Source organism: Musca autumnalis, unplaced genomic scaffold, assembly GCF_047663935.1.
Source record: "Musca autumnalis isolate F117 unplaced genomic scaffold, ASM4766393v1 scaffold_3, whole genome shotgun sequence".
NCBI classification, from domain to species: domain Eukaryota; kingdom Metazoa; phylum Arthropoda; class Insecta; order Diptera; family Muscidae; genus Musca; species Musca autumnalis.
This window is the reverse complement of record NW_027411866.1, coordinates 204554478-204579460: the sequence shown is the minus strand read 5'-3', so window position 1 is coordinate 204579460 and position 24983 is coordinate 204554478. Positions and strand designations below refer to the sequence as shown.

At 35.1% G+C, this 24983-nt stretch overlaps 1 protein-coding gene and 1 long non-coding RNA gene across 4 annotated transcripts in view; one reads left to right on the top strand and one right to left on the bottom strand.

The window, feature by feature from the left end:
* mew (multiple edematous wings) overlaps nt 1-24983 on the top strand; it is a 228825-nt gene that overhangs the window by 113816 nt on the left and 90026 nt on the right. The window lies entirely within an intron of this gene.
* The window catches only part of LOC141398749 (uncharacterized), a 117216-nt gene continuing 101919 nt past the window's right edge, over nt 9687-24983 (bottom strand). The window contains exon 3 of the long non-coding RNA XR_012411705.1: nt 9687-9730. This is a non-coding gene — a long non-coding RNA (uncharacterized lncRNA). The remainder of the gene's footprint in view (nt 9731-24983) is intronic.

Sequence of the window (24983 nt, the reverse complement as noted above, 5' to 3'; positions counted from 1 at the left end):
TCAGCCATCCATATCTTTTGACAATGGTGATGGTCTCTGCTAATTGTTATACCGCTATTTTCCCCGATAGGTGGAGCTGCTCATCACTTTTATTATGTATCCCTTATATATACAGTTGAACCTCGATTATCCGTGAATCGATTATCCGGGAACCTCCATTATCCGTGATAGAAAAGAAATGTTGGACTTTTTCCATTTCTTCTATTTTTCGTTATAAACTTCATTTCCCGGGTGTAAAAACGCACTTTCCAATTAATCTGATAAAGCAAAGAAAAGGTAAACAAACGAAAACTGGAAATTCTCCCGTATTAGACAATTTGTATATTTATGGTATCACAAAAACCATGGGACAAAGTCAATTCAGATGAATCTGATGATGATGATATTATGTATCCTTCTAAAATTTGGTGGATTACCGTAACAAATTTAATAAAAATTTCAGATTTTCATATTATTGTACAATATTATGTCATTTTTACTTAAAAATATGTTCAAAAACTGCATAAAAACATTGCCTCCATTATCCGGGAAAATCGATTATCCGTAATGCCTCCGGTCCCGACCATCACGGATAATCGAGGTCCGACTGTATTTTTAAAATAGGCTTATGGTTCGAAGATAATAATACAAATTGTTATGGCTTTGAACGTTTCAAAGAAATACAGAGCATTTTTCTTTTAATTGTGAGATGTCATTAATTATCCCTTTCAGGTTGTCCGCAATGGTGACGATCTTTGATAAATTTAGTTTTGATATTTTCCCCTGTAGATGACGTTGCTAGCCATTCATATTATGATTTTCGAGATTTATTCAAGAAGACTAAACTTGTAAATTAATTCTTATCTTTATTATGAATGAATATTTTGAATTGCCAAAAACTGTAATGAATAAATAACATGTCACCCACAGGATTCATAAAAATATTTATGCTCTGAATCTAATAATATATAAAAGCAATAAACGGCGTAGACGTTGCAATAATTTCTTGTGCAAAAAGCTTCATTCTCCATACGCTGCAATTGAATAGATCATTTGGGTCGTTCACCGTTTTAATATTGTTTAGGAGTAAATCTATGCCTCTTTAGGATTAATGCTCATCTGTCTAGTTGACTTCTTGTTCGTCGTCTGACCATTAAATGTGAAGTACAGATGGCGTTTTCGATGCGATAAAGTGTAGACTACCTTTCTAGCAAATCTTGAGAGCCATTAGAGTTGGGCAACCTAGTTCCCGGAGCGGGTCGATGTTTCTTGTTCCTTGTCCCAAAAGGAACTAGTTCCTTTATGTAGTTCAGTGTAGTTCAATCCCACGGCAGCGGGTTCTTTCGTACCGGATTGACCCGAAACCATAGTGTTTCGGCCAGCGGCTGCCAACCCGGCATCAAACCTATGCTTCTACGTAGGTTTTTATGCTGCTCCAACAACAACAACAATATTCCTCTTTCATCGTTCTTTCGTTCCACATAGTTCCGAGACCGAAATAGTTCAACGAATCTTTCTCTTTCCTCCGTTCCAAATAGTTTCGAGACCGAAATGTTTTCATGGTTTGGTGGATGAATTGAGGGAAGAAAGGTCGTCGTAGGTCGACGTTATATTAAAGGATCGAGAAGAACGAAAGGAACTATATGAACGAAAGGAGCTATATATACAAGAGCTAGATATAGTTTCAATAGTACCTTGTCCGAAATAATTCCTTGGGACTAGTTCGTTCCGGAACTAGTACACAACTGTAAGAGCCACATGAGTCGTATAACACATTACAAAATAGTGTAAACAAGCTACTTTCTTCGTTACAAGACGGCCAACAAATAATGAGTTATTTTAATAAATTTTTACGAGGTAAAACTTCTTATTTTACTCATTATTGAGTAATGAGTTTATTGGCGATGAGTTCAACAATTTTAAGAATAGAACAGATGTTTCTTCACCTTATTTGTTTATGTTACAATAGAGGAATTTCTGACTTCGAACGATATTCCTTCATAAAATAATGGGTTAGTAGTTGATCTGTAAGTAGTTACGGCAACCAAATTTCCGTTAGTTGGTTATGTAACTTTTTGCTGAGTAATAATATTCAAAGACTTATTGTAAATATTAGAAAACATTAAATGTTAAATTCAGTCAAGTTTTTGCCACTCTATGAGATAGTGAGATATCGAAGGGCCAAATCTTTATAACGCAAATTTGTGTAAATTTCAGAGTTAGAATTTGATTAGAGAACGGAAATGTTAACTCAGTTAGGATAAGGTTTTGACGCGTCCATAAAAGATTGGTCATCTCTCCACAGCTTGCTCTTGGACTTGAACTTATAATAATGTCTTTTGCATGAATTAATTATGCTGCTCATTTCGGTAAACGCAGATATTCACAGTTATCACAGAGGATCAGAGTGATTATAAAGCATACATGATCACATTTGGCACGGCGGTGCCGATGATCTTCGGCAATTTACACGCACACGACCCGAATGTACAGAAAGAGAGTACAAAAGAGAGCAAATGTTTTGATTTGTTATTGTTTTGTAGCTTGCGTGAATACAAACTTACTAACACACTGTTATAAGTTGCCAATATTTTGAATACATTCACATTTTCTCTGTTCTCGATTCGATAGAGAATCTGAATTTAACAGCCTCTCAAGAATTAATAGATTTAAAGACATTTTAAAGAGGCAGAAGGACCAAATTTTGAAAAACACATTTTCTAAAGAACTGCTTACAACTACTTAATCAGAGAATAATCGCCACAATTGTCCCTGTGAATTGGCCAAAAATGATGAGGTAGTAAGGGGACGAAGGACCAAATATTTTATCAATTCATAATCTATTCTTGTTCATATTATGGTATTCTTTTGAATCGCTAGTATTTTCACAGTTCCACTGTTTAATAGAGTTTCCATAGAGATGGTGTAAGAAATGAAGATCATCGAAATTTTTTTTTAAAAAAGTCGAAGGACCCTAATTTGCAATGCAGTTTGATATAGCCGATTTAAAGTGAGCTATCCAAGCAGTTAGTAGAGTATACAGATTATACAGCCTCTGAAGAGGAAGTTAGTCTAGGAATCTGCATTCTACAGTCTATGAAGAGGAAATTGGCAGATGAAAGGTCAATAAAATTAATCTGCATTATAATTTACTTAACTTGGATAAATGTAAGGAGAAAATATCTAACTTATAAGCTTAGAAGTGGCTCAATCATTGGTAAGGAATGAGACACATTTTCTTCCTGTGGGCTCATTTTCAGGTTCTGGGGAATGAACTGAATGGAAGTAAGGATTTTTATCACAGAATATGATAAGAAGCTGTATATTCCTGGCATTCCATCCGTGGAACTATATTTTTGGAATCATGTTTACAATCTCTTAAGAATATTTAAAAAATAAAGACTTCCGCAAATATTTTTGCAATATTCAAGAAAATGTGTTTATTTTAAGAGTTTTCCAATTAGCACCAATATGTTTAAACATCGTAATTAACTATCACCTAGTAAAGTCATGGCATTTCCTTTAGCAATTCTATTTTAATTGCCATCGTTAACAGAGTCGATATAATTATATGCCCCGATTTACCAATGCAAATAAATGTTACATTAAAATAAAAAAAACTCATTAAATTCCAACAAAAAGAAAGAAACAAGCGGAAAAATGAGCTAGTTTACTTAACAAGACACCGAAATTAATAGGTCTTGTTTAAGAAGACGAAGAACATTCTTAGTTAAGAATATCTCCATCTTAGAGCACATCCACGGGAATACGATCTCAGCCAAACACGTTCTAAATTGCATTTCTCTTTTTTTAATGCAATCTCAAATTGCCAATAATAAAGTTGTTAATAGAGAAGGTGATTTCAAGTCGCAAGACGTTTGTTGTTACATTATTTTGTGAAGGAATTGGATTAATGGCTAGGTAATCTGATGATGAAGAGTTGTAAGATGGCTGCAAAAATATAAGAGTTTAGATTAACCTTAACTTTGTTTAAATAGCTCACGTATTTAATGGCTTACGTTATGTTGCTTCTAATTTGGTGGTTGTTCCAGATGTAAATTAAGTCATAAAAATTGTTATTATAGTTTTAAGAAGCAATTTATGGCGATATAAAAGGTACTTCAGATTCAGTCGAAAGGATAAAGAAGCCATTACATCAAATGATGTGATTATATGGTAAATAATTTAAAGGATGAAAACTTTTTAAGCAAACAAACATACAAAACCAAAAAACAAAAATTTTACTTATGGAAGTTGAGCACTCTTTCAGGTCTTAGTGTTAATATGTGGACGAAGGACCAAGTTTTCGGTTTGTTTACAACGAATTTTCCAATAACCAAGTTAAGGAACCAACTTCGCTGCTTGATTGTGATTATTTATTTTATTTTTATTTATCGATTTATTTGAATCTAAATTAAATTTGGTCGGTTCGGGAACCGAAGGTACCTGTTATTGGATCGAAGGACCATTTGTTTTCTCACAATATACTGCTTAACATAAACATAAAGAATTTTTCGCATGGTTTCTATTAGATCAGTGAGAGAATTTTTAATAGAAATATGAAATCGAAGGGCCGCTAAAAAGATATTGGGGGAAATGATTTCTTAACTTTTGACCGAAGGACCAAACTGCCAATACATCAAACACACAAGGCCTTTAGAGGTATGATCATATATTTGTTTATTCTTTATATATTTATTTATTTATTATTATTTTTTTTTTTTTTAATTTTGCCTTATGATTTTCAGAATTGATATGAAAATAAATGTATTTATTAACTCCTTGAAAAATTGTCTTACCTAAGATGTTTAGTATACCTTTCCACCGTATCTTCATGCAACCTGAAAAAAAATATCTGATATGTCTGACAAACCACAATTTGTCTGCCATACCACACACGATCCCAATATTTGTAGTTTAATTACATTCGGACGCCAAAGTTCATATTTAGTTTACCCCTAAAGATCATGGAAATCATGAAGTTTGTGTGTGTTTTTTCAAAATCAAACAAAACTTTTCAAGTTTATTTTTTGACATTTCTAAACAAACGAATGAAAGACGAAGTTGATAGTAAAACTTTACAATAGAATAAATGCATGCATGCCTGCGTTTGTATATACATTTGCATCTGTCCATACATTCACCTTTCTTCAGATCTTCATCAACGGGCTCATCATCAGCAGCAGTATCATCATCGTCACCACCACACCATGGGTTTTACTTTAAAGTTTTACGATGATGATTGTTTTTACTGTCGACAAGTTTATAGTTTGTTTGAGCTTTTATTTGTTTGACTGGAATTTTGTTGTTGGGCGAGGGGGGAGGAGGAACAGCGCAGCAACGTACTGACTGAGTGCATGAGTGATGAGATAAAACATCAAATACAGTAGACAAATAGAGAGAAAAATGCAATGCACTGCACTGCACTTTTCCACCGGCAATGATAGAGAGTTTCGGATGGAGGAACAGTGGGTTGGAAGTGTAAAAAAAATAAAAGAAAAATTTTAATTTCTTAAGAATATAAGGGCAATATTTAATAGATTTTGCCAAGTTTTTGGAAAAAAAAAATTTTGTTACCTTCGATAATTTATCGAATTTACAATCGAACAATATGCCAATTTTCGTCCAGTAGCCTCATTTATTAATTTTTTTAATTTTTTGTCGAAGGACCAAATTTACTACGAGCCAAAGCTCAAAGATTTTTTATATCGTGTCCTAATTTGGTTATTAAAAAGAAGTATTTTTTAACAGCGTTTTATCGAAGTTTTGGGAAAAAATCAAATAGGAAAGCCATAATTGTCCTACTTGCCATTTTTCAAACTTCATTCGTTGACGAGGAATACCTTTTTCCACCACTGTGCCTCACATTTTTTCAATATCATTTATAGCTATAAAGAAAATTCTACAATTTGTTCATTTTTTATTTATCTTTTGGAACCCATTTGGAAAGCACAAATAGTAGGTAGGGAGGAGTAGATATAAAAATATCAACAGTGAAAAAAATAGAGGAAAAAAGCTAAAACTTATCAGCAAAAGAGACGTAGAAGAAAAAAACCGGGCCTCGTGCTGTATGTCAAACAGCGACTTTTATACACCTGATGATAATTGTTTGGCTGTTGCAATTATCGCTGGGGTGTTTATATGTATGGCTGGTCTGGTCTGGTCGTATGCCTGCCTTATGCATGCGATCGCCGACCCACAAATACTACATGTTGTTATCAAACGGAGCAAGAGTAATGCAGTTGCTGATGCATCAGCCACTGCTGCTGCCTTGCAGAGCAGCTGGTTGGTGGTGTCGATGGGCTCGTGAGGTGGTGGTGATGGCAAATGTTAAAAAATATACACTTTTTTACATTCAGTAAACAACAAAGGCATAGCGGTTTTGGCCCCCTTTTTTTGATGATTCCATGGCATATCTGTATCTAAATGTTTGCCTGCTCTTTATTTTTGTTTTGTTACAAACAACCAAAATACATGAAAGTAGCGAGTTCTCTGCTTGAAGCTCAATTGCATATCACACTAAACGCCCCCAAAAAACGTTTTTTTGTGCAGAAAAAAAACTTCACATTAAAATAATCCTCAAACTCTTGAGGTAAAATACTGCCACTGGTGCCTTTGGCTGGCTAACTGATGATTCAGATTGTAATAAAGTGGTGGGGCCAACAAGTTGCAGTATTTGGATGGATACATGGCATAGATATGAATGGCAACAACAGCAACAAAGATGAATGGTTACATTTTGAAGTTGTGAAGAATTATGGTGTTCGTAAAGAGTAGAGGAGTTTTCTTTGGCTTCTTTGTTATAGTTGTTTTTGTTTTCTTCATATTTTTAAGTTTACCCTTGGCAAAGCATTTGACTGACAGACGGAGTAGTAACAACAACAACAATGTGTTTTGCTGCATCGTTGCACTTTAATTTGTTCATAATCTTTAAGCGTGTGCCATTAACAAAACTGCGTTTAGCTTGTTTAAAATTAAATATAGCGTTTGTTTAGCTTTTTTGTTGTATTTATGGCAAGAGGAGGGAGGAGGGGGTATAAGGTGGGACCGATAAAGAAGAATTATGAGTTTGTCTTACAAGAGTTGCAGGTTTGCGTTTTTTTTCTATCGTGGTAATTTTTTGTTATAATTTAAATTTTGGTCGGATTGGGGGCAAATTTGCATTTTTTGCGAGGTTGAAGGACAGGAATCGGAGAAAAAAGTGTAAAAATTGAATATTTTCAAATGTTTTTGTTATTTTCACCTTTTAGAACCGTTCATAGACATTTCGCATTTTCCAGAAAGTTGTTCATTGCTGTCTTTGCTACATAATTGTAGTTGGTTTTTTTCTTGAATATTGAACGGTTTAGTATCAGTATCAGGATAAAAATCCCATTTGCTTTGTTATTTTGACTTTTAAGGACCGTCTATACAGAGTTAATATCGACGCCTCCAAACAATAGTATGCTAAGTCGACTTAGCATGTTTTCAAGTTCTTTAATTTTTATATTTAACGTCCTTTAACTTAAATTCTGTCAAATTTTGGTAATGATCGGACTATCCGAACCGAAGTTATAAACAAATATTTACTTAGCATAGTACTGAAGGTCAAAGAAATTTCCAAACTTTTAGAGCTTGTCCTGCAAAACTCGCTTTTCAGAATTAGCTAACTATTATTTTGAGGTGTCGAACGTCCTTTAACTTAAATTCTGTCTAATTTTGGTAATGATCGGTCAATCCGAACAGAAGTTATAAACAAATATAGACTTAGCATAGCACTGATGTTCAAAAAAATTTCCAAACTTTGAGAGCTTCTCCTGCAAAACTCACTATTTAGACTTAGCATACTATTATTTGGAGGTGTCGATATGTTCTAGAAAGATGTCTACTGGGATCTGAGGTACATTTTTGTAGTTGGTTGTTTGCTTCAAATTTGATCGGTTTGATAGCTGCAGACCAAAACCCGAGAAAAAAATAAAAGAAATTTAACCTTGGCGATTTTGACCTTGCAGATGAAGTTTGATGGATTATATGTGTTCACAATTTTTGTTCCTTAAGACAAGATCTACAACTTTGCTTCTGAGATAAATTCAAAATTCCCCATGGTTTGGAAGATATAGTCTTGAAGAATGGCCCCTGTTTACATCAAAGTCTCAAACATTTGGAGGCCTACAACCGCGAAAGTTGATGAGATAGGGAAAAACGGCGAGACACGTGTCTTCTATCACGCTGCAGTGTCAGAAAATGATTAATAATTTTCGTGTTGCACAGTGATATATAACATTAAAGCCTAAAATGATCGGGAACAATTTTATGTGTTACGAGGTCGAAGGACCATTTATTTTACCTTTTTTTGGAGCCAGAACTTTTATTGTTTTTGAAAACTATCAGTAAAAAATTTTGATTACAGTTAACAGATCGAAGGACCAGTAAATGTTTAGTGGATAATAAAAAAACGTATTTAATTTTGATCGAAGGACCAAAATGATTTGAGGTTTCCTTAACCTAAAGCCGCACATGTTTGGCCATTTTTGAGAAAAATTATGAAATCTTAAATGGCAGCTCTATTAGGAATTGCTGGGTATGATGTTGTTTTGCCGTCGCCTCCTTCTTACACCCTCTTATCCAAGCTCAGTACATTTGCATTTACTTTACAGATACCATTAAGCATTGTTTGGTAGCTCTACACACTCAGTTGGTTACTTCACTTCAAATGAATTTCAAGGTACATATCTCGGTTGTATGTATCTAACATGAATGTTAAGAAGCTGACATTTTTGCGCTCTATGTTAAACAAATGTATATTTCCATATTCATTTAGAGAAAAAGTAAATAAAATATAGAAATGTTACAAGTATAGTTGTTAGTTTTTTTTTTTCTAAATGCACTATAATCTTTTTGTGTAAAGCTTATCAGTGTAAGTGACTGACTGCCGGGCAAACTGCTGACTGCTTAGCTAGTTGAAAGCCTGTCTGTCTGCAAGATGAGATGAGTTTTGTTGTTGGTGAACAAGAAAAAACATTTACCGAACACTGAACTACAAATATTTGTAGAGAGAGGTTAATGCTTTCTTAATTATTCTAGACAAAGTTTAAGCAGCAGCGGGGAAAGGTTGAAGATTAAAGGACATGATCGTTTGTTAAATCCTCTAAATAAATCAATCATGAAGAAGAAAAAAGGAAGGAATCGATTTAACAATTTTCGACGGACATTCCAGAAGGAGCAAGAAGAGACTTCCCTTAAGATAGACGGAACGAAGAGATAGTCGGAAACAATACACAAAAAATTGCCAAGATCATTTTTATATTCCTAGAAGCTTTAAAGACAGATAAGATTTAAAAATTTTTAATAAATGCCTGCTCGAAGGACCAAAAAATCCAAATAAAATCCAGTAAAATTCGGGGACAGAATCTATAATAAAATGGACACATGTAAAATTAAAAGTTTTTTAATGATGTATCCTCACAAATAAAATCAAAATAGATAAATTTTTATATAAAGTTTCAAACCCCTAATAATAACCTGCTCGAAGGACCAAAAAAATTAAATTTAAATTTGCACTAAACTTCATGACCATGCACTAAAAAAATCTATATTCTTGTATAGAAAATTGAATATTTGAAAATACTTCCTTTAAATTTTTTTACAAATTCAGAACGTTATGATCCCATTGAAGGGCCAAAACGAATAAACATTATCAAATATATGACATGAATTTAACTTACCCATCTCAGAATATCCCATTTAAAGTGCATAAATTCCGGGACAGAATCTGAAATAAAATAAAAATTTAAAAACACACAAAATAACATCAAAATAGATACATTGTGAAAAAAGTTTCAAAGGCCTTTAGAAAGATCAGCTCGAAGGACCAATAAATTTAAAAAAAATAAATAAATAACTTTGCAATAAAGTTCATCGCGACCACATAACTTTTAATTTAAACAAATTTCTAAATTCTTGAAGTATTCGAACCACTTCCCTTTTACCATTTCACAACGCTATGATCCCATCGAAGGACCAAATATAGAAACAAATGAAACGAATTAGTCTTATTTTATATACCAGGACATTGACAAGCTCTCTCCATCTTGTTCTATCGTTGGCCAGGTATTTTGCTTGACCCCAGGTTATATGGACTGTTTCTTGGACGTCCTCTTCTTCGTTGTCCTTGCGGATTCCAGCCTAGCACGGTTCTGGCGATGTCACTGTGTGGCCTGCTTAAGATATGACCTAACCAGACCAATATTCTCCTGTGGATTTCCATTTCAACAGGGCTACAATTAGTTCGGAGCAGTAGTTCTGAATTCGGCCAGAAGATTCTCAGAATTTGCCGTAGGCAGCGGTTGATATACATTTGAAGTTTCCGAATCGTCGCTTGAGTGAAACTCCAAGTCGGACAGTAGAATAGATTTTACGCTGCTGTTAAATATCCTGGTTTTTGTTGGGGTTGATATGGCGTTACATCTCCAGACTTTGTTGAGCGAACGGAAAACATTTCTTGCCTTGTTAATGCGGTCGCTGATGTCTGCTTCTGATCCGCCGTCCTTAGTAATTTTGCTTCCCATGTTACAAAAGTGCTCTACGTCTTCAATGGTATGCCCGTTTATTGTTAGTGGGGTTTAACATGTTGAGCCTATTCTCATTAGCTTGGTCTTTTAAGTGTTTTTTTTCAGACCGATTTTGGAAGCGTTACGTGTTAGCGATTCCAATTTAGCACTGATGTGGTCGAAATTGTGGGCGAAAAAGCAGATGTCATCTGCGTAGTCTATGTCGCCAAGAAAACCGCGGCGTTTGTTGCGAGCCGCGGCGTTTGTTGCTTCTAAAACAGAATCTAAGAATATGAGAAAAAGCGTGGGAGACAAGAGGCAGCCCTGTTTTACGCCCTTCCAGGTTGAGAAGGGTAGGCTTCCTTTGTCGTTGAAACGGGCAGATATTTCGGCGTCCTTATAAAGTTCTTTGATCAGAGTTACCATTTTAAGAGGGATGCCTTTGTTTATAAGAGTGCTCCACATAGCATCTCAGTAGACGGTATCAAAGGCTCGTTCAAAATCCACGAAAAAGACTTTAAAAAAATCCACGAAAAAGACTTTAAAAAAATCCACGAAAAAGAATTTAATTCAGCGAACTGTTCGATAATTATACGTAGGGAGTTGATATGATCTGCACACGATCGACCAGGGCGAAAACCCGCCTGTTCCTGCCGTAAAATCGAATCGAGCACAGGAGATATACGCTAGAGCAGAAGTTGAGCCATTACATTGCTGATTGCATTTAATAATGTAATTCCTCGCCAATTTTTGCTCTCGGTGAGATCACCTTTTTTTTGGAATAGTTACTATAGTACCATTCTTCCTCTCTTTGAGAAAGACATTTGTCTCTCATCATAGCTTGGGCGATGGTATGTTCTCCGGACCAGCTGCTTTGCCATTTTTAAGTGACTTCAGGGTTGTAATTACCTCTTCGTACGTAGGAGGATCTGTATTTACGTCTTTACTTGGGTTGCGGCTCAGAGTTGAAGTATATGGTTGAGACACATTAGCTGCTGGCTCTGGAGAATTGACGCCAGCGGTCTATTTGCTCCTCGGGGCTGCTTAGTTCACGTTCATTTTCGTCCTTGATTGCTGTTATAGGTCTAATATTGTTACCACTCAGTTGCTTAATGGTTTCGTATACACCACGAATATTACCAATATTAGAAGCCTGTTCTGCTTGTTCAGCCAGCTTGGTGAAATATAGACGTTTGTCTCTACGAACCAAACGCTTAACAATATTTGCAGCAAGGTCGAAGGACCATTTGTCTTAGCGTTTTTATTGCAGCTGATATTCCACTTTATACTGTCCTTTCAATAATAATATGAAAGAATAAGTAATATTATTTTTAAAGCATAAATACTAAGCCGAAGGACCAGTGAAAGAATATTGGAGAAAATTGGAAATTGATTTTGTGTTAAGAAACTTAATGACACAAAATATTATGTTGGACCAACAATATATATTTTCAGATTTTTAAAATAATCTATTTTGTTCTTAGAATATGATTGCTCCTACAATATCTCTTCTCTGCGTGTAGTTTCATCCAATATTTCTTAACGTGAATGCTGGAACGTATCGGGAAAATAACACCAGAATATATGACATTTCTATTCGTCCAGCTGCCCATACATACACTGAAATGTTTGTCTTGAAACTCATATCAAGTGAAGTAACCAGCGAAATTAATAATTCATATGTTCTCTCAAAACCGGTCAACAATGAGTCCATTCATTCGATCAAAATTAAAACCAATTTTGAATTTTTCCACAATGCATTTACTGATCCTTCGACTTCGTTTCTGTAATTAGAATTTTCTTATTGATTGCAACAACGATACAAGTCCTTAATATACATTTTTTGTTAACTTCCTCAAGATTAAAACAAATGGTCCTTCGAACTTATAAAACTTAACTCTGTTCCCAATAAATTTAGTTTTTTATTTTATATTTTAAGCATCCTTTGGGTTAAGCAATATCCTACAAATGCCAAAAAGTCATAAGTATATTTCGCGATTCATAGGAAATTCGTTCTTGGCACATTGTAAGAAGTAAGGAATACTTAATTTGGTACCTCGACAAAATATAAGTCAATCATTTTCCTCTAATATTCATTCATTGGTCCTTCGAGACCTTCCTTCTTTTTTAGTTAGGAGATATGGTGACTGAAAAATAACAGGACCTTTGAAACTGAAAGTGGCAAACCTGGGTCTAACATTTCGTAAAAACTTAGTGAAGTGCATATTTATTAATTTTTGGTCCTTCGAGCTGTTCAAAAAACATTAGTTTGGTATATCGGTCAAATTAGACCAATGATGTGATCAGTATTGTAATAGATCTTATGACATTTTTTATCCGACGAGCTGTCGATGACAACAGTTACTCCAATGCTGTATCAAAATATTTGATGTTGTGAAAAAAATGCAATCAAATAGCACATTAGTTTCTTTGGGAGTGAATTTAATATTACTCTCAATATTTTTCGAGAAATACAATTATTTCCAAATACAATTCAGCAAATGATTGATTTTAATTTCTATTAATTTATTTTTTGTAGTTTTGTGTAATAGTTTTCCAGTTAGGTAAAAAAGTATTTTTTCTTCTATAGCGTGAAAAGGCATTATTACAAGGTTATGTTTTTTTACATTTTTTATTTATATATTTATTTGCCACAAAGATGTTGTTTTCTTTTTGCTATTTTGTCTAGAAGGCATTTATTTTTCTTTGTCTTTTGTCATGTAATTTGTATGATTCATATTTATTTAATAATAAGATGCATTTGCAAATAACCGGAGATGTTAATTTGCAAACTGTTATAATCGTGATAAAGATTTTTTTTTTGTGTGGAATAACTTTGGCAAAAAAAACCTGGTTGGGAAAGTAAATGCTTTGCTAAAAATAAAAATAGCTATTAAGAAGAAATGCATTATTGGAAGTGTGGGGGAAATTCCAACCGCAGTCTCAGTTACAAACCTCAGATCAAAAATATTTCAATTTGAAATAAAACAAAATTTTCAATATTTGAAATATGGGACTCATATATTTTTTATTATAACCAGAAACAAGAAGTCCCCTGAACCATACAAAACATTAAGGACTATTTTAAAACAAAGCCAAAAAAGAAAGTGCAAAACTCCAGAATGAGCTCGAAGGACCAAATAAAGTGATGCCTTCAAACCTGTTCGCACTTCAATATGTTTACATTTGTACTAAATATTTTTTTACCTTCTTTTTCACAATCATTCTCCTCCACATAATTCTGTAAAATAAAAAACAACAGCCAAATAACACTTTTGAGGAATTTCAAAAATTCCTCTCTTAACGCCAACACATGTCGTCGGCAAAACACCAGCAACAACACAATCTCATGTTTTTTAGTGACTAGAAACATTGCAATTTCCTTAAAAAACCAACAACAATGCACTGCACTTTGTTTAGACAGAGAAGGTTGTTGCAGGTTTATCTAAAATCGCAGCAAGCATTCCAAACTTTATTTCCACAAGAAAACGAAAAAAACACAAAACACGTTTTTTCCTGATTTAAGTTTCATGTTTAATTAGAAAAGTATTCGTATTTAACAAACAACGCGAAATTTGTTTATTTCTTTTGGTATTTGCAAATTGAATTAAATGTAGGTGTTATTTTATTTGTTTGTAGCTAGCGGAACATGATTCCAAAGATTTGAGATTTATTTCGATTTAATGTTATTAAAAAAACAACAATCTAAGCAATATTAAGACAACCTCAACTCAGATAAAAATGCTACAAAGTATCAAATTAATCACCTTGTATGTATATCACCGGACATGCAGACTACATTCACGGAGACTCACAGATTAGATTTATTGGGTTTTCTGAGATTTGAAATGAATTCGAAATAAATTAATTATGTTATAATTCGGATATTTTGACACATTAATTAATTAAACATTAAACAATTTGCAAAAAAAAAAACTGCATATCAATAAGGAATTGATGAGATTTAATTTAAATAAATTAATTAAAATTAAATTAAGGCACATCTCGAAGGACCGACAATGTTTTAAATCTACACCGTTGTCATGTCCAAGTGATTGTATTTAAAATAAAATGGGTGCTATAGAAGTACGTACACAGCTCGAAGGACCAAAAATGTTAATCATTTTTAATTAGATAATATTGAAAATAAAAATATAAAAAACAGATCGAAGGACCAAAAACGTTTAGGTAAAGATGTTAGTGGACTACATACATAGAATGTATTTATTCATGTTGAAAGGTTTGAAATAAATTCGAAATAAATTATCTTATCTTTTGAATTTTTGTAACATTTATTAATGAAAGTTATATAACTAAGAATGAAACTGTAGATCAATAGGAAAAAAGTAAGTAAGAGCTCAAAGGACCAAAAAAGGGTTTTAGTGTATTCTGAAGAATTGAATAACCTACATATGGTTTAATTTAAAACAAAATTCAATCAAATATATAAATTGGAATAAATAACAGCTTGAAGGACCAACAAAATCATGGTACACAAAAAATTATATGATATTTTTATTTAAATAAATTATGTTTTAATTTGAATTTTTTGACACATTAATTAATAAAGATTAAAAAATTTGCAAAAAAAAACTGTGGTTGAATGAGATATAAATAATAATAATAATTTTTTTTGTTGCGGCTCATATGTGAAAATGCTTTTGCGCATTCACGGCGAGTCGTCACTCATCGTGGTATGTCGGACTCGATCTTTATACCGACTAAAAACCCACCTGACCACCTCTGGGAGCTGCGTCCACCACGGCACCACTTTCGTATTACTTCGAGGTGGCTCCCAGGCCCTTGTGGCCTTCTTCTCCTTGTTTGCTTGCGTCCAAGCACCGCTATTTGCTTACTCTAAGCGTTATCTAGGTCTACCTTTTTCTTTCTCAACAGTTCTTCGCAGTATCTTGAGATTGCATCCCACTGTTCTCGATCTGTTACCATTTTCTTCACTATATTTTCGACAGATATATCGCCAATTTCTGCTCGGAGTTCGAGCCATCGATTGCACGAAAATAACGTGTGCTCCGCATCGTCTATTGTTTCTTCTTCCTCGTATAGGCAAAATGGGGAACTACACTTTCCTCGTTTAAACAAATATTTTCGGAAATATCCATGACCGGAGAGCATCTGTGTGATGCAATAGTTTACATATCCGTGCCTTCTATTCACCCATCTTCTTATGTTCGGAATAAGCTTCGCAGTCCATCGTCCATAGGTTTCTTCATCCCAGCGCCATTGCCATTTTGCATATGTCTCTTCTCGCACTTGTTCTGCGTTCGCATATGCGTTATGTGAGAGTTTTGCCTCAAACAGTTTCGACTGTTCTTCTGCTACCTGGTCGATGGGTATCATGCCCGTTATTATTTGAACAGCTGGTCCTAATACCGTGCGATATGCAGAAGCAACTCGCTATGCCGCTGTTCTTTGTACTGCTAGTAATTTCTTGGCTTTTTGTGCAGATAACAGACTCCGGGCACATATTTCGCATCCATATAGGAGAATGACGTTCACGCCTCCATCAGTTGTTTCCTTTTATTGGGTAGAGGTCCTCCGACATTTGCCATGAATTTGCTGAGTTGGGCTGTGATATGCGTAGCTTTTTCAGTTGCATATTTCATCTGCGCAGAGAATTGCATTTTATTGTCCAGTCGTATTCCCAAGTATGTGACAGCTTCCTGTGTGCGAATGACTATGTCATTTACATTCATGTCGACAACTGCTGGAATATGGCTCCTTGACAGAAGTACCAGCTCGGTTTTGTGCATGGCCAGCTCCAATCCATGTGATTCCAGCCACGCTCTGGTTCGGATCATTACTTGGCTGAGTTCGCGTCTAGCTTCATCTGTGCTTCTGGCCTGGATAACTGCGGCTATATCATCTGCGTACCCTACTAGGAATGTGTTCTCAGGCATGTCTATTTTGAGAATCGCATCATAGCTGATGTTCCAAAGATCAGGGCCTAAGATAGATCCCTGTGCGGCGCCAGATGTTATTTGTACATTCTGTGTACCCTCGCTAGTTTTGTACATTAGTACACTTTCGCTTAAATAGCTCCTGATTATTTTCATGAGGTATACTGGGACATCAAAATTTGCCTCCATAGCGTGTATAACGTCTCTCCATCTAAGACTGTTAGATGCATTTTTAACATCAAGGGTGGCTAATAAAACCACAGGCCTACGCTGCTGGGCGACGCCGAACACATCAACCACTTCCTTTATTGCCCCAATGGTGGATTTTTCAGGTCTGAAACCATGTTGCCTGGCTGAAAGCCCGCATTTCAGGTTTATAGCATCTTTTATTCTCTGTTTAAGTAACCTCTCATAAAGTTTTCCAGCCGTGTTCAGCATACATAATGGTCTGTATGAAGATGGGGCAGTTGGATCTCCTTTGCCTTTGCTAATTAGTACAAGCTGTTGCTCTTTCCACGGGTTTGGAAATATTCCTTCTAGTAAACAGTGGTTATACATGTCCAGTAGTATGTTTGGACGTGCATCAGCTATCTCCTTGAGAACTTCCGCTGGGACTCCGCCAGGTCCAGGAGCTTTATTGTTTTTCAATTTACTACCTGCTGTTTTCAGATCTTCTGTAGGAAAGATTGGTGGATAATAATAATAATAATCATAATAATAATAGTAATAGCAATAATAATAATAATGAGGTATGAACAAATAATGTAATTAATTAATTTTAATGCACCATATCCATGTGATTTCATTTCAAATAAATTAAGATTGAAATAATTAAAATATATAACAGCTCGAAGGACCAAAACAGGTTTTAGTGTATTCTACACTGGATGCTGAAGACGTGACCTAGCTCGAAGGACCAACAATTTTGTATATTTTTAATTAGACAGTATTCAAAATAAGCACACAATTGGCTTCATAATTTAGAGCATTTGCTCTACATACCTAAATTATAATTTTCGTATGTTTCGAAGGACCAATATTAGTTATAATAATTCTATAAACTGCTGAATGTTGAAAACATTTTTTAAATAGTGTAGTATATTTTTAGAACTCCAAGTTTCAGGTTGTCATTCATGGCTAATATTTCATCACTTACTAAAGGTCGACATACTTTTAGAATTATGTATAATTCAGCAACGTTGGTCATCGGTACCAAAAAGTCGTCTATTCTGCATTATATTACAACACTGAGTATAAAGAAATCATTACTCTATTTAGCTTATGTAACCAAATAAGGTTTTTGTATGGCTCGAAGGACCAAAAAATAGAATGTAGATTACGTGTTTTATGTTTCTGTTTCAATGATCCCTGCCATTCTGCATATTCATATTTCATAAAGAAATATCTTCAGAATAAGTTGATGTCGTTGCAGCGAAGGACCAAAAAATGTTATTCACTCCTACTGATATTGTTCCGAAATCGAAATCATTCTTACAACAAATAAAAATCATCAAATCATTAAATTAATTATTACTTGGAAAAACTTTATTTAAAAACACTTTGATTTGTGAACTTTTGGCGCCCAATGTGTGTTTCTAAACGCAATGCATCATGCGCCCATTGCTCAGTTGATGACGTTGCAGCTCGAAGGACCAAAAATGTAAACTATTCTTAATGAGATTGCTACGAAATTCAAAACGTTCTTACACCGCAAATAAAAAACAATATTGGAATTTCATTAAATAAATATTATTTTGGAACACTTGAAATCATGGATTTAAGATTTAAGAACTGTTTCCAAAAACAATGCATTTTACGAAATGATTTCTTTTCAATGCCTGGGAATTGTATTCCAAACAGAGGATCAGATTCTACTGCAAATAAATACATTTTTAAATCAGCTATGTGGGTCACCCAAAAAAATGTATTCGATTTGGTTCATAGATCAGAAAACTCAAAGCTGCAATGAACAAACTTTAATATTTACGATTTCCTATCTGTCTTTCAATAATTCTTGGGACATATGTAGAAGTAAAAAATTATTTTTCATTAAATAAATTTTTCATTAAAAATATTTTCAATTTCATACGTTAATTTCACTTTCTTTCAGAGCAGAACTACACAGCAAATTCTTGTTCTAACAACAAATATTGACATGATCTTCTACATGAACTCTTTGTCTGTGTACAACTCGAACAAGTTTTCTTGAATTGTTTATCTAAGAAAATTGAAATAATTGTTGTTTTCTTTAAATAATTCTTTCATATTTTTTGTTTGGCTTTACCTAAAAGAGATGTGTGTTCTCTTGGCGGCAAGTCAAGCAAACATTTAAAAGTTTCTTGACCTCCCTTCAGTAACATATTTTGCTTCTGCTGTCGAAAACATTTGCTTTCGAATGGCTTTGGGAAAGATGAACAAAAGGAAATACATTTTTCAGTTATAATGAGTATTGTGGCCGTCTCAAGTTCAGGGTAATGTTGTACATATTATTCAGATTTATTATGTATTTTAATTTTATTTTGATTCAAAATTTGTGCAGTTTTAATTTTGGCGGCCAATTTTCACTATAGAAAATTGTGACCCCGAGTTGGGCGCCACTTTAAAATGGAAAATAGCAACTGTAATTATTTGCCCATCCGTTGTTCGGATATAACCGATCATACAATAAATAATTTTACTCTAAAATAATTACATTTCAATTTACATTTAAATTTTATTTATTTATATTGTCGGCAGTTCTCTATTTTTGGCCGCCCTGAACAAGTTCCTTTCATCATCGTAGCCAGTCCAGTTTTGAATATTCTTTAACCAGGAGAGTTCTCTTCTTCCTCTGCTGGGCCTTCCTTCAATTTTCCCTTTAAGAATCTTTTGGATGAGTTGGTATATTGAAAATTTTTTAATGTAAAAAAATATTCCTAGGAAACACCAGTTTTAGTCCCTTTTTGGGCGCCAATTTCAAGCAGAAAACCTTGAGTGTACAAATTTACAATATTTACTATTTTACCTAGAGGAAATAATTCAAACTATCAATCTATACTGAATACCTAGTTTTTTCTTTAATCTTCTGTCTTATTTAATTATTTTAAATTAAAAAAAATATTACTAATGAAATAATACCATCTTTAACCCCATGTTGGGCCCCAATTTTAAACGGAAAAAACGGAAAAAAAATCTTGAGTTTAAAGATACACCATATTTACTAATTTTTCCTAGAGGAAATAATTTAAGCTATGCTGCCGCGTTGGACGCCACTTTAAATTGCAAAATCACAATTGTAAACAAATGTTGCAATTTTTTCGTGATGTAAATAATGATAGTCTTAGCCCCTCATTCAACATTTGTGCGATTTTAATTTTGTCTCCGAATTATCACTAAAGAAAATTATCATCCACCTGTTGGGCGCCACTTTAAAATGCAATACTGCAACGATTGACAATTTTTTTTAATTTATTCCCGGAGAAATTAAAAAAAGTATTATTATTGAAATATGTAATACCATCTCTAACCCCATGTTGGGCGCCAATTTTAAACGGAAAATTTTGAGTTTAAAAATCCACAATATTTACTAATTTTTCCTACAGGAAATTTAAGCTACCCTGCCGCGTTGAACGCCAGTTTTAATTTCAAAATCACAATTATAAACAAATTTTGTGATTTTTTCGTAATGTAAATAATGATAACCTTGGCCCCTCGTTGGGTGCCAATTTTAAAGGACAAATATAAATTATAAAAATTGCGAAAATTTACTGTATTTTCATAAAAAAATTCAAGCTTCAAAGTTTTTCTATTTCGAATACCTGTGTTGTTTTTTAACTTAATTTTATTCTCCATTATATCCTAATAAATAAACACAAACATTTTAGTTAATGGAGAAAATACTTCTAATTATGACCTCGCCTTGGGCGCCAATTATAGAGATAAAATCTCAAATTTAAAAAATTGATTAATAATTTAATTATTTTTTTTTTTCTAGAGGATATAATTCAGCCCTCAAACCTTCGTTGGGCGCCACTTTGAAGCAGAAAATCCCACATGTAAAAATTCACAATATTTAAAATTTTTCGATAGAAAATAATTTAATCTCTAGAGCTTTTTGTACCCATAATTTTATTCTCCATTAAATCCTAATATACAGATATATACATTTCAGTTAACGGGAAAAAATGTACCCACAATACTAATTACCTCACATTGGGCGCAATTAAGATAAAATCTCAAATTATAAAATTGATTTATAAATTAATCTTAGGGGAAATAATTCAACCCTCAACCTCTCGTTGGGCGCCAATTTAAAATCTCAAATTCACAATAATTAAAATGTTCCAATAGAAAATAATTTGATCTCTACAGCTTTTTGTACCCATAATTTTTTTCTCCATTAAATCCTAATATACAGACATATACATTTCAGTTAACAGGGAAAATAATGTACCCTTACTTACTTACTTAGCTGGCCTTTCACAGAACATTTGTTCCATAAGCCGAACTAAGAAAAAATCTCCAATCCTCTCTGTTTGCTGCTGTATTTTCCCAATCTGGGATGTGTAGCTTTGTGATATCTCGTTTCACTTGTTCGCTCCAACGAAGCTTTGGCCTTCCAGATCTGCGAGAACCTCCATGCGGCCCGTATTTATACGCCTTTTTAGCGGGTTCATCATCACTCATTCTTATAACATGGCCTAGCCATCGCAATCGTTGTATCTCGATTCGTTCAACTATATTGATGTCATTGTATAGTTGATACAGCTCGATGTTCATACGACGCCGATATTCGCCGTCTACACAGATTGGCCCATAGATCTTTCGTAGAATTTTTCTCTCAAACACACAAAGCACTGCCTTATCTGCTTGAGCAAGTACCCATGCTTCGGAACCATACATTAGCACGGGTAGTATCAGTGTTTTGTACAGTGTTATTTTTGTTTGACGAGAGGTGGCTTTATTCCTAAACTGCTTACTCAGCCCAAAGTAGCATCTGTTAGCCAACACTATTCTTCTTCGTATTTCACAACTGATGTTATTTGTTGTGTTTATGGCGGTGCCGAGGTAGACGAAGTCCTTTACTACCTCAAAATTATAGGTACCAACATTCACAGATGGTGCGGTGTTTATGGACATATTACGCGTCGATACCATCAACTTGGTTTTTACGCCGTTTACTGCCAGACCAACTTTAGCAGATTCTCTTTCGACTTTTGCAAAGGTGTCAGTTACTTCCTTTACCGATCGACCCATGATGTCAATGTCGTCGGCATAAGCCAGTAACATGTGGCTGTTCGTGTATATTGTTCCATTTCTTTTGACCTTCGCGTCTCGTATGACCTTTTCCAGTAGGATGTTAAATAGATCACACGACAGGCCGTCTCCTTGTCTGAAACCTCTTTTGGTAGTAAACTCTTCGGAGAGGTTCTTTCCAATTTTAACTGAGGATCTCGTCTCAGTTAATGTCATTCTACAAAGTCGAATGAGCTTTGCAGGAATACCAAAATCAGACATGGCTTGGAACACCTTTGAACGTATAGGGCTGTCGAATGCTGCTTTATAATCGACGAAAAGATGGAAGGTGTCGATCTGCATTTCTTGGGTCTTTTCCAGGATTTGTCTCAAGGTAAATATCTGGTCAATGGTGGATTTGCCAGGTCTAAAGCCGCACTGATAGGGTCCAATAATTTCATTGACCATAGGCTTTAGTCTCTCACACAATATGCCAGATACTATCTTATATGCAATAGGGAGCAGACTTATGCCCCTATAATTGGAGCACACAGTCTTATCACCCTTCTTGTGGACTGGACATAGGATGCTCACGTTCCAATCGTCGGGTACGCGTTCTTCCTGCCAGATGGTGCTAACTAGCTGATGCATACACCTTATCAGCGTGTCGCCTCCGGTTTTGAACAGCTCGGCTGGTAGGCCATCTGCTCCTGCCGCCTTATTATTCTTCAGCCGGTTTATTGCTGTCCTTACCTCATCTTGGCTGGGCGGTATACATTCAATACCATCATCTGGGATTGGATCTGTGGTATCTTCGCCGTCTTCACTGCTATCGGATACCAACAGTTTGGAAAAATGTTCTTTCCATATCCTGAGCACACTATCTGTATCAGTTACCAAATTACCTTGTTGATCTCTACAGGAGGATATTCCTGTACCAAAGCCATCAGTTTGATGCTTCACTCTTTGGTAGAATTTTCGGACTTCGTTCTGTCTCCTGTACATCTCCATTTGTTCACACTCCCTCTTTTCCATTTCTTTCTTTTTCCTGCGGAAAAGTCGTTTCACCTCTCTCCTTTTCTCCCGATACCTCTCTCGTGCGCTACGCGTTGCTACTGATTGTAAAGTAGCCCTATATGCCGCATTTTTTTCTTCGGTAGCAGCACGGCACTCCTGGTCATACCACGGATTCTTTGGTGGAGGTCTCTGGTATCCAAGTACTGATTTTGCGGCTGTTTGCATGGAGTGGGCAATATTTTGCCATTGTGCTGATATGTTATCGGGACGAGAAGCGCTATCATTAAGCAATTGGGTCAGTTGAGTGGAATATGCTGTGGCTATCTGTTGTGTTTGCAGCTTGGCGATGTCCAACTTTCGTGTTGTGTCTGTCCGTGCTTTATTTGCAACGTTTAGACGGGTACGTACCTTTGCTGCAACGAGGTAATGGTCCGAATCTATGTTTGCTCCTCGGAACGATCGTACATCCAACACGCTCGATGAATGTCTTCCATCTATCACAACGTGATCAATTTGATTTATTGTTCTTTGGTCTGGAGACAGCCAAGTGCCCTTATGAATATCGAGATGCTTAAATCTGGTACTGCTAACTACCATGTTTTTTGCCGCTGCGAAGTCTATCAGCCTCATTCCATTGTCTGATGTTTCACTATGTAGACTGAATTTCCCAACTGTTTGTCCAAAGATATTCTCCTTTCCAATTTTGGCATTAAAATCGCCTAGAACAATTTTAATGTCATGGGCAGGACAACGGTCATATGTTTCTTCTAAGCTCTCGTAGAATATATCTTTGGTCTGTTCGTCCTTGTCTTCGGTTGGGGCATGAGCGCAGATAAAGCTGATGTTGAAGAATTTTGCTTTAAATCGAATTGTAGCAAGTCTTTCATTCACTGGGGTGAAGCTGGAGACCAGATGTTTTAACCTCCGACCAACTACAAAACCGCAACCAAACTCATGCTTTGAGTCATGGCAGCTATAATACAGTGCGTCACCTTTAGGTGTTGTTGTGACATCTTTCCCAGTCCATCGTATTTCCTGTATGGCAGTAATATCGGCTTTGTACTTTCCAAGTACGTCTGCCAATGCGAAGACTGCACCTTCTCTATAAAGAGTGCGAACATTCCAGGTGCAGATTCGCAGATCATGGTCCTTAAAACGTTTGCGGGGTTCGTCAACTTTAGAGGGGTTTGTTTTTCTTTCCTTTCGTTTTTTCATAGTAGGCTGTTTTTTTCTAGGGGAGGGTTACTAACCCGACGCCCAAACCCAAGTTTTTAACGTTCTTATGGGTGAACGCGCGGCACATGTTAGCTCACTACCTTTAACGGGTGTTAAAGGCAGTTCCCCAGGTGACACCACGGGGAGGTCAGTGTCCACTTGAGATGAAAGAGGGACCAAGATAAATCCTGGGCTTTGCCATGTTAAAACCGGTCAGGACCGTTCCTTGGTATCTTCCATCCCCTACGTCACCCACGTGTACCCACGCTACTAATTACCTCAAATTGGGCGCAATTATTATGATAAAATCTCAAATTTAAAAATTTATTAATAAATTAATTTTTGGGGAAATAATTCAACCCTCAACCGTTGGGCGCCAATTTGAAATCTCAAGTGTAAAAATTCACAATATTTACAAATTTTTCCTAGAGGAAACAACTCAAGATTCACAGCTTTCCCTTCTTCAATACCTAGTTTTCTTATACACTTATTTTTATTCTCCTAATATAAATTTCATTTAATAGAGAAAATCATCTGCCCACACTATTACAGAGTGAACCGCAAAGGAAACACGAGAAAAACCCTACCTACACCCATGCAAATGCTCACACACACGCACACACACAACATAAAATATGCTTGGCGAAATTGTAACTGAACTCTTTCCATTGAATTGGCATCATTTGATGGTTGGTTGTGGTAATGCATTTGAACAGATTCGACATCTGGAGTTTGTTTTTGTTGTTAGAAAAGAAAACCACACAATCAAAGAAAACAACTAAAGTTTCCTTTAAATAAAGAAAAACAAAAACATAAATATATTATACCGTTAGTAAACCAATAAATGAACTGAGAAGTGCAGTAATCCCCATCAGAGGATGGATAGTTGTTGTGGCATTGAATGTTGGCGTAGCATTAAAAATCAGCATAACGCATTGGCAGGCGGCGGCTGGCAGTTAAAAACACAACAACCTCACATTTACCACAAATAAATGGAACAACAACACAAAACTCAAATCAAAAACACTAAAAAAGATTTATGCACAATTTTCTATGGAGTAAAAAACTAGACAAGTCATTTTTTCAACCTAACCGAAAGAGAACGTGGGAT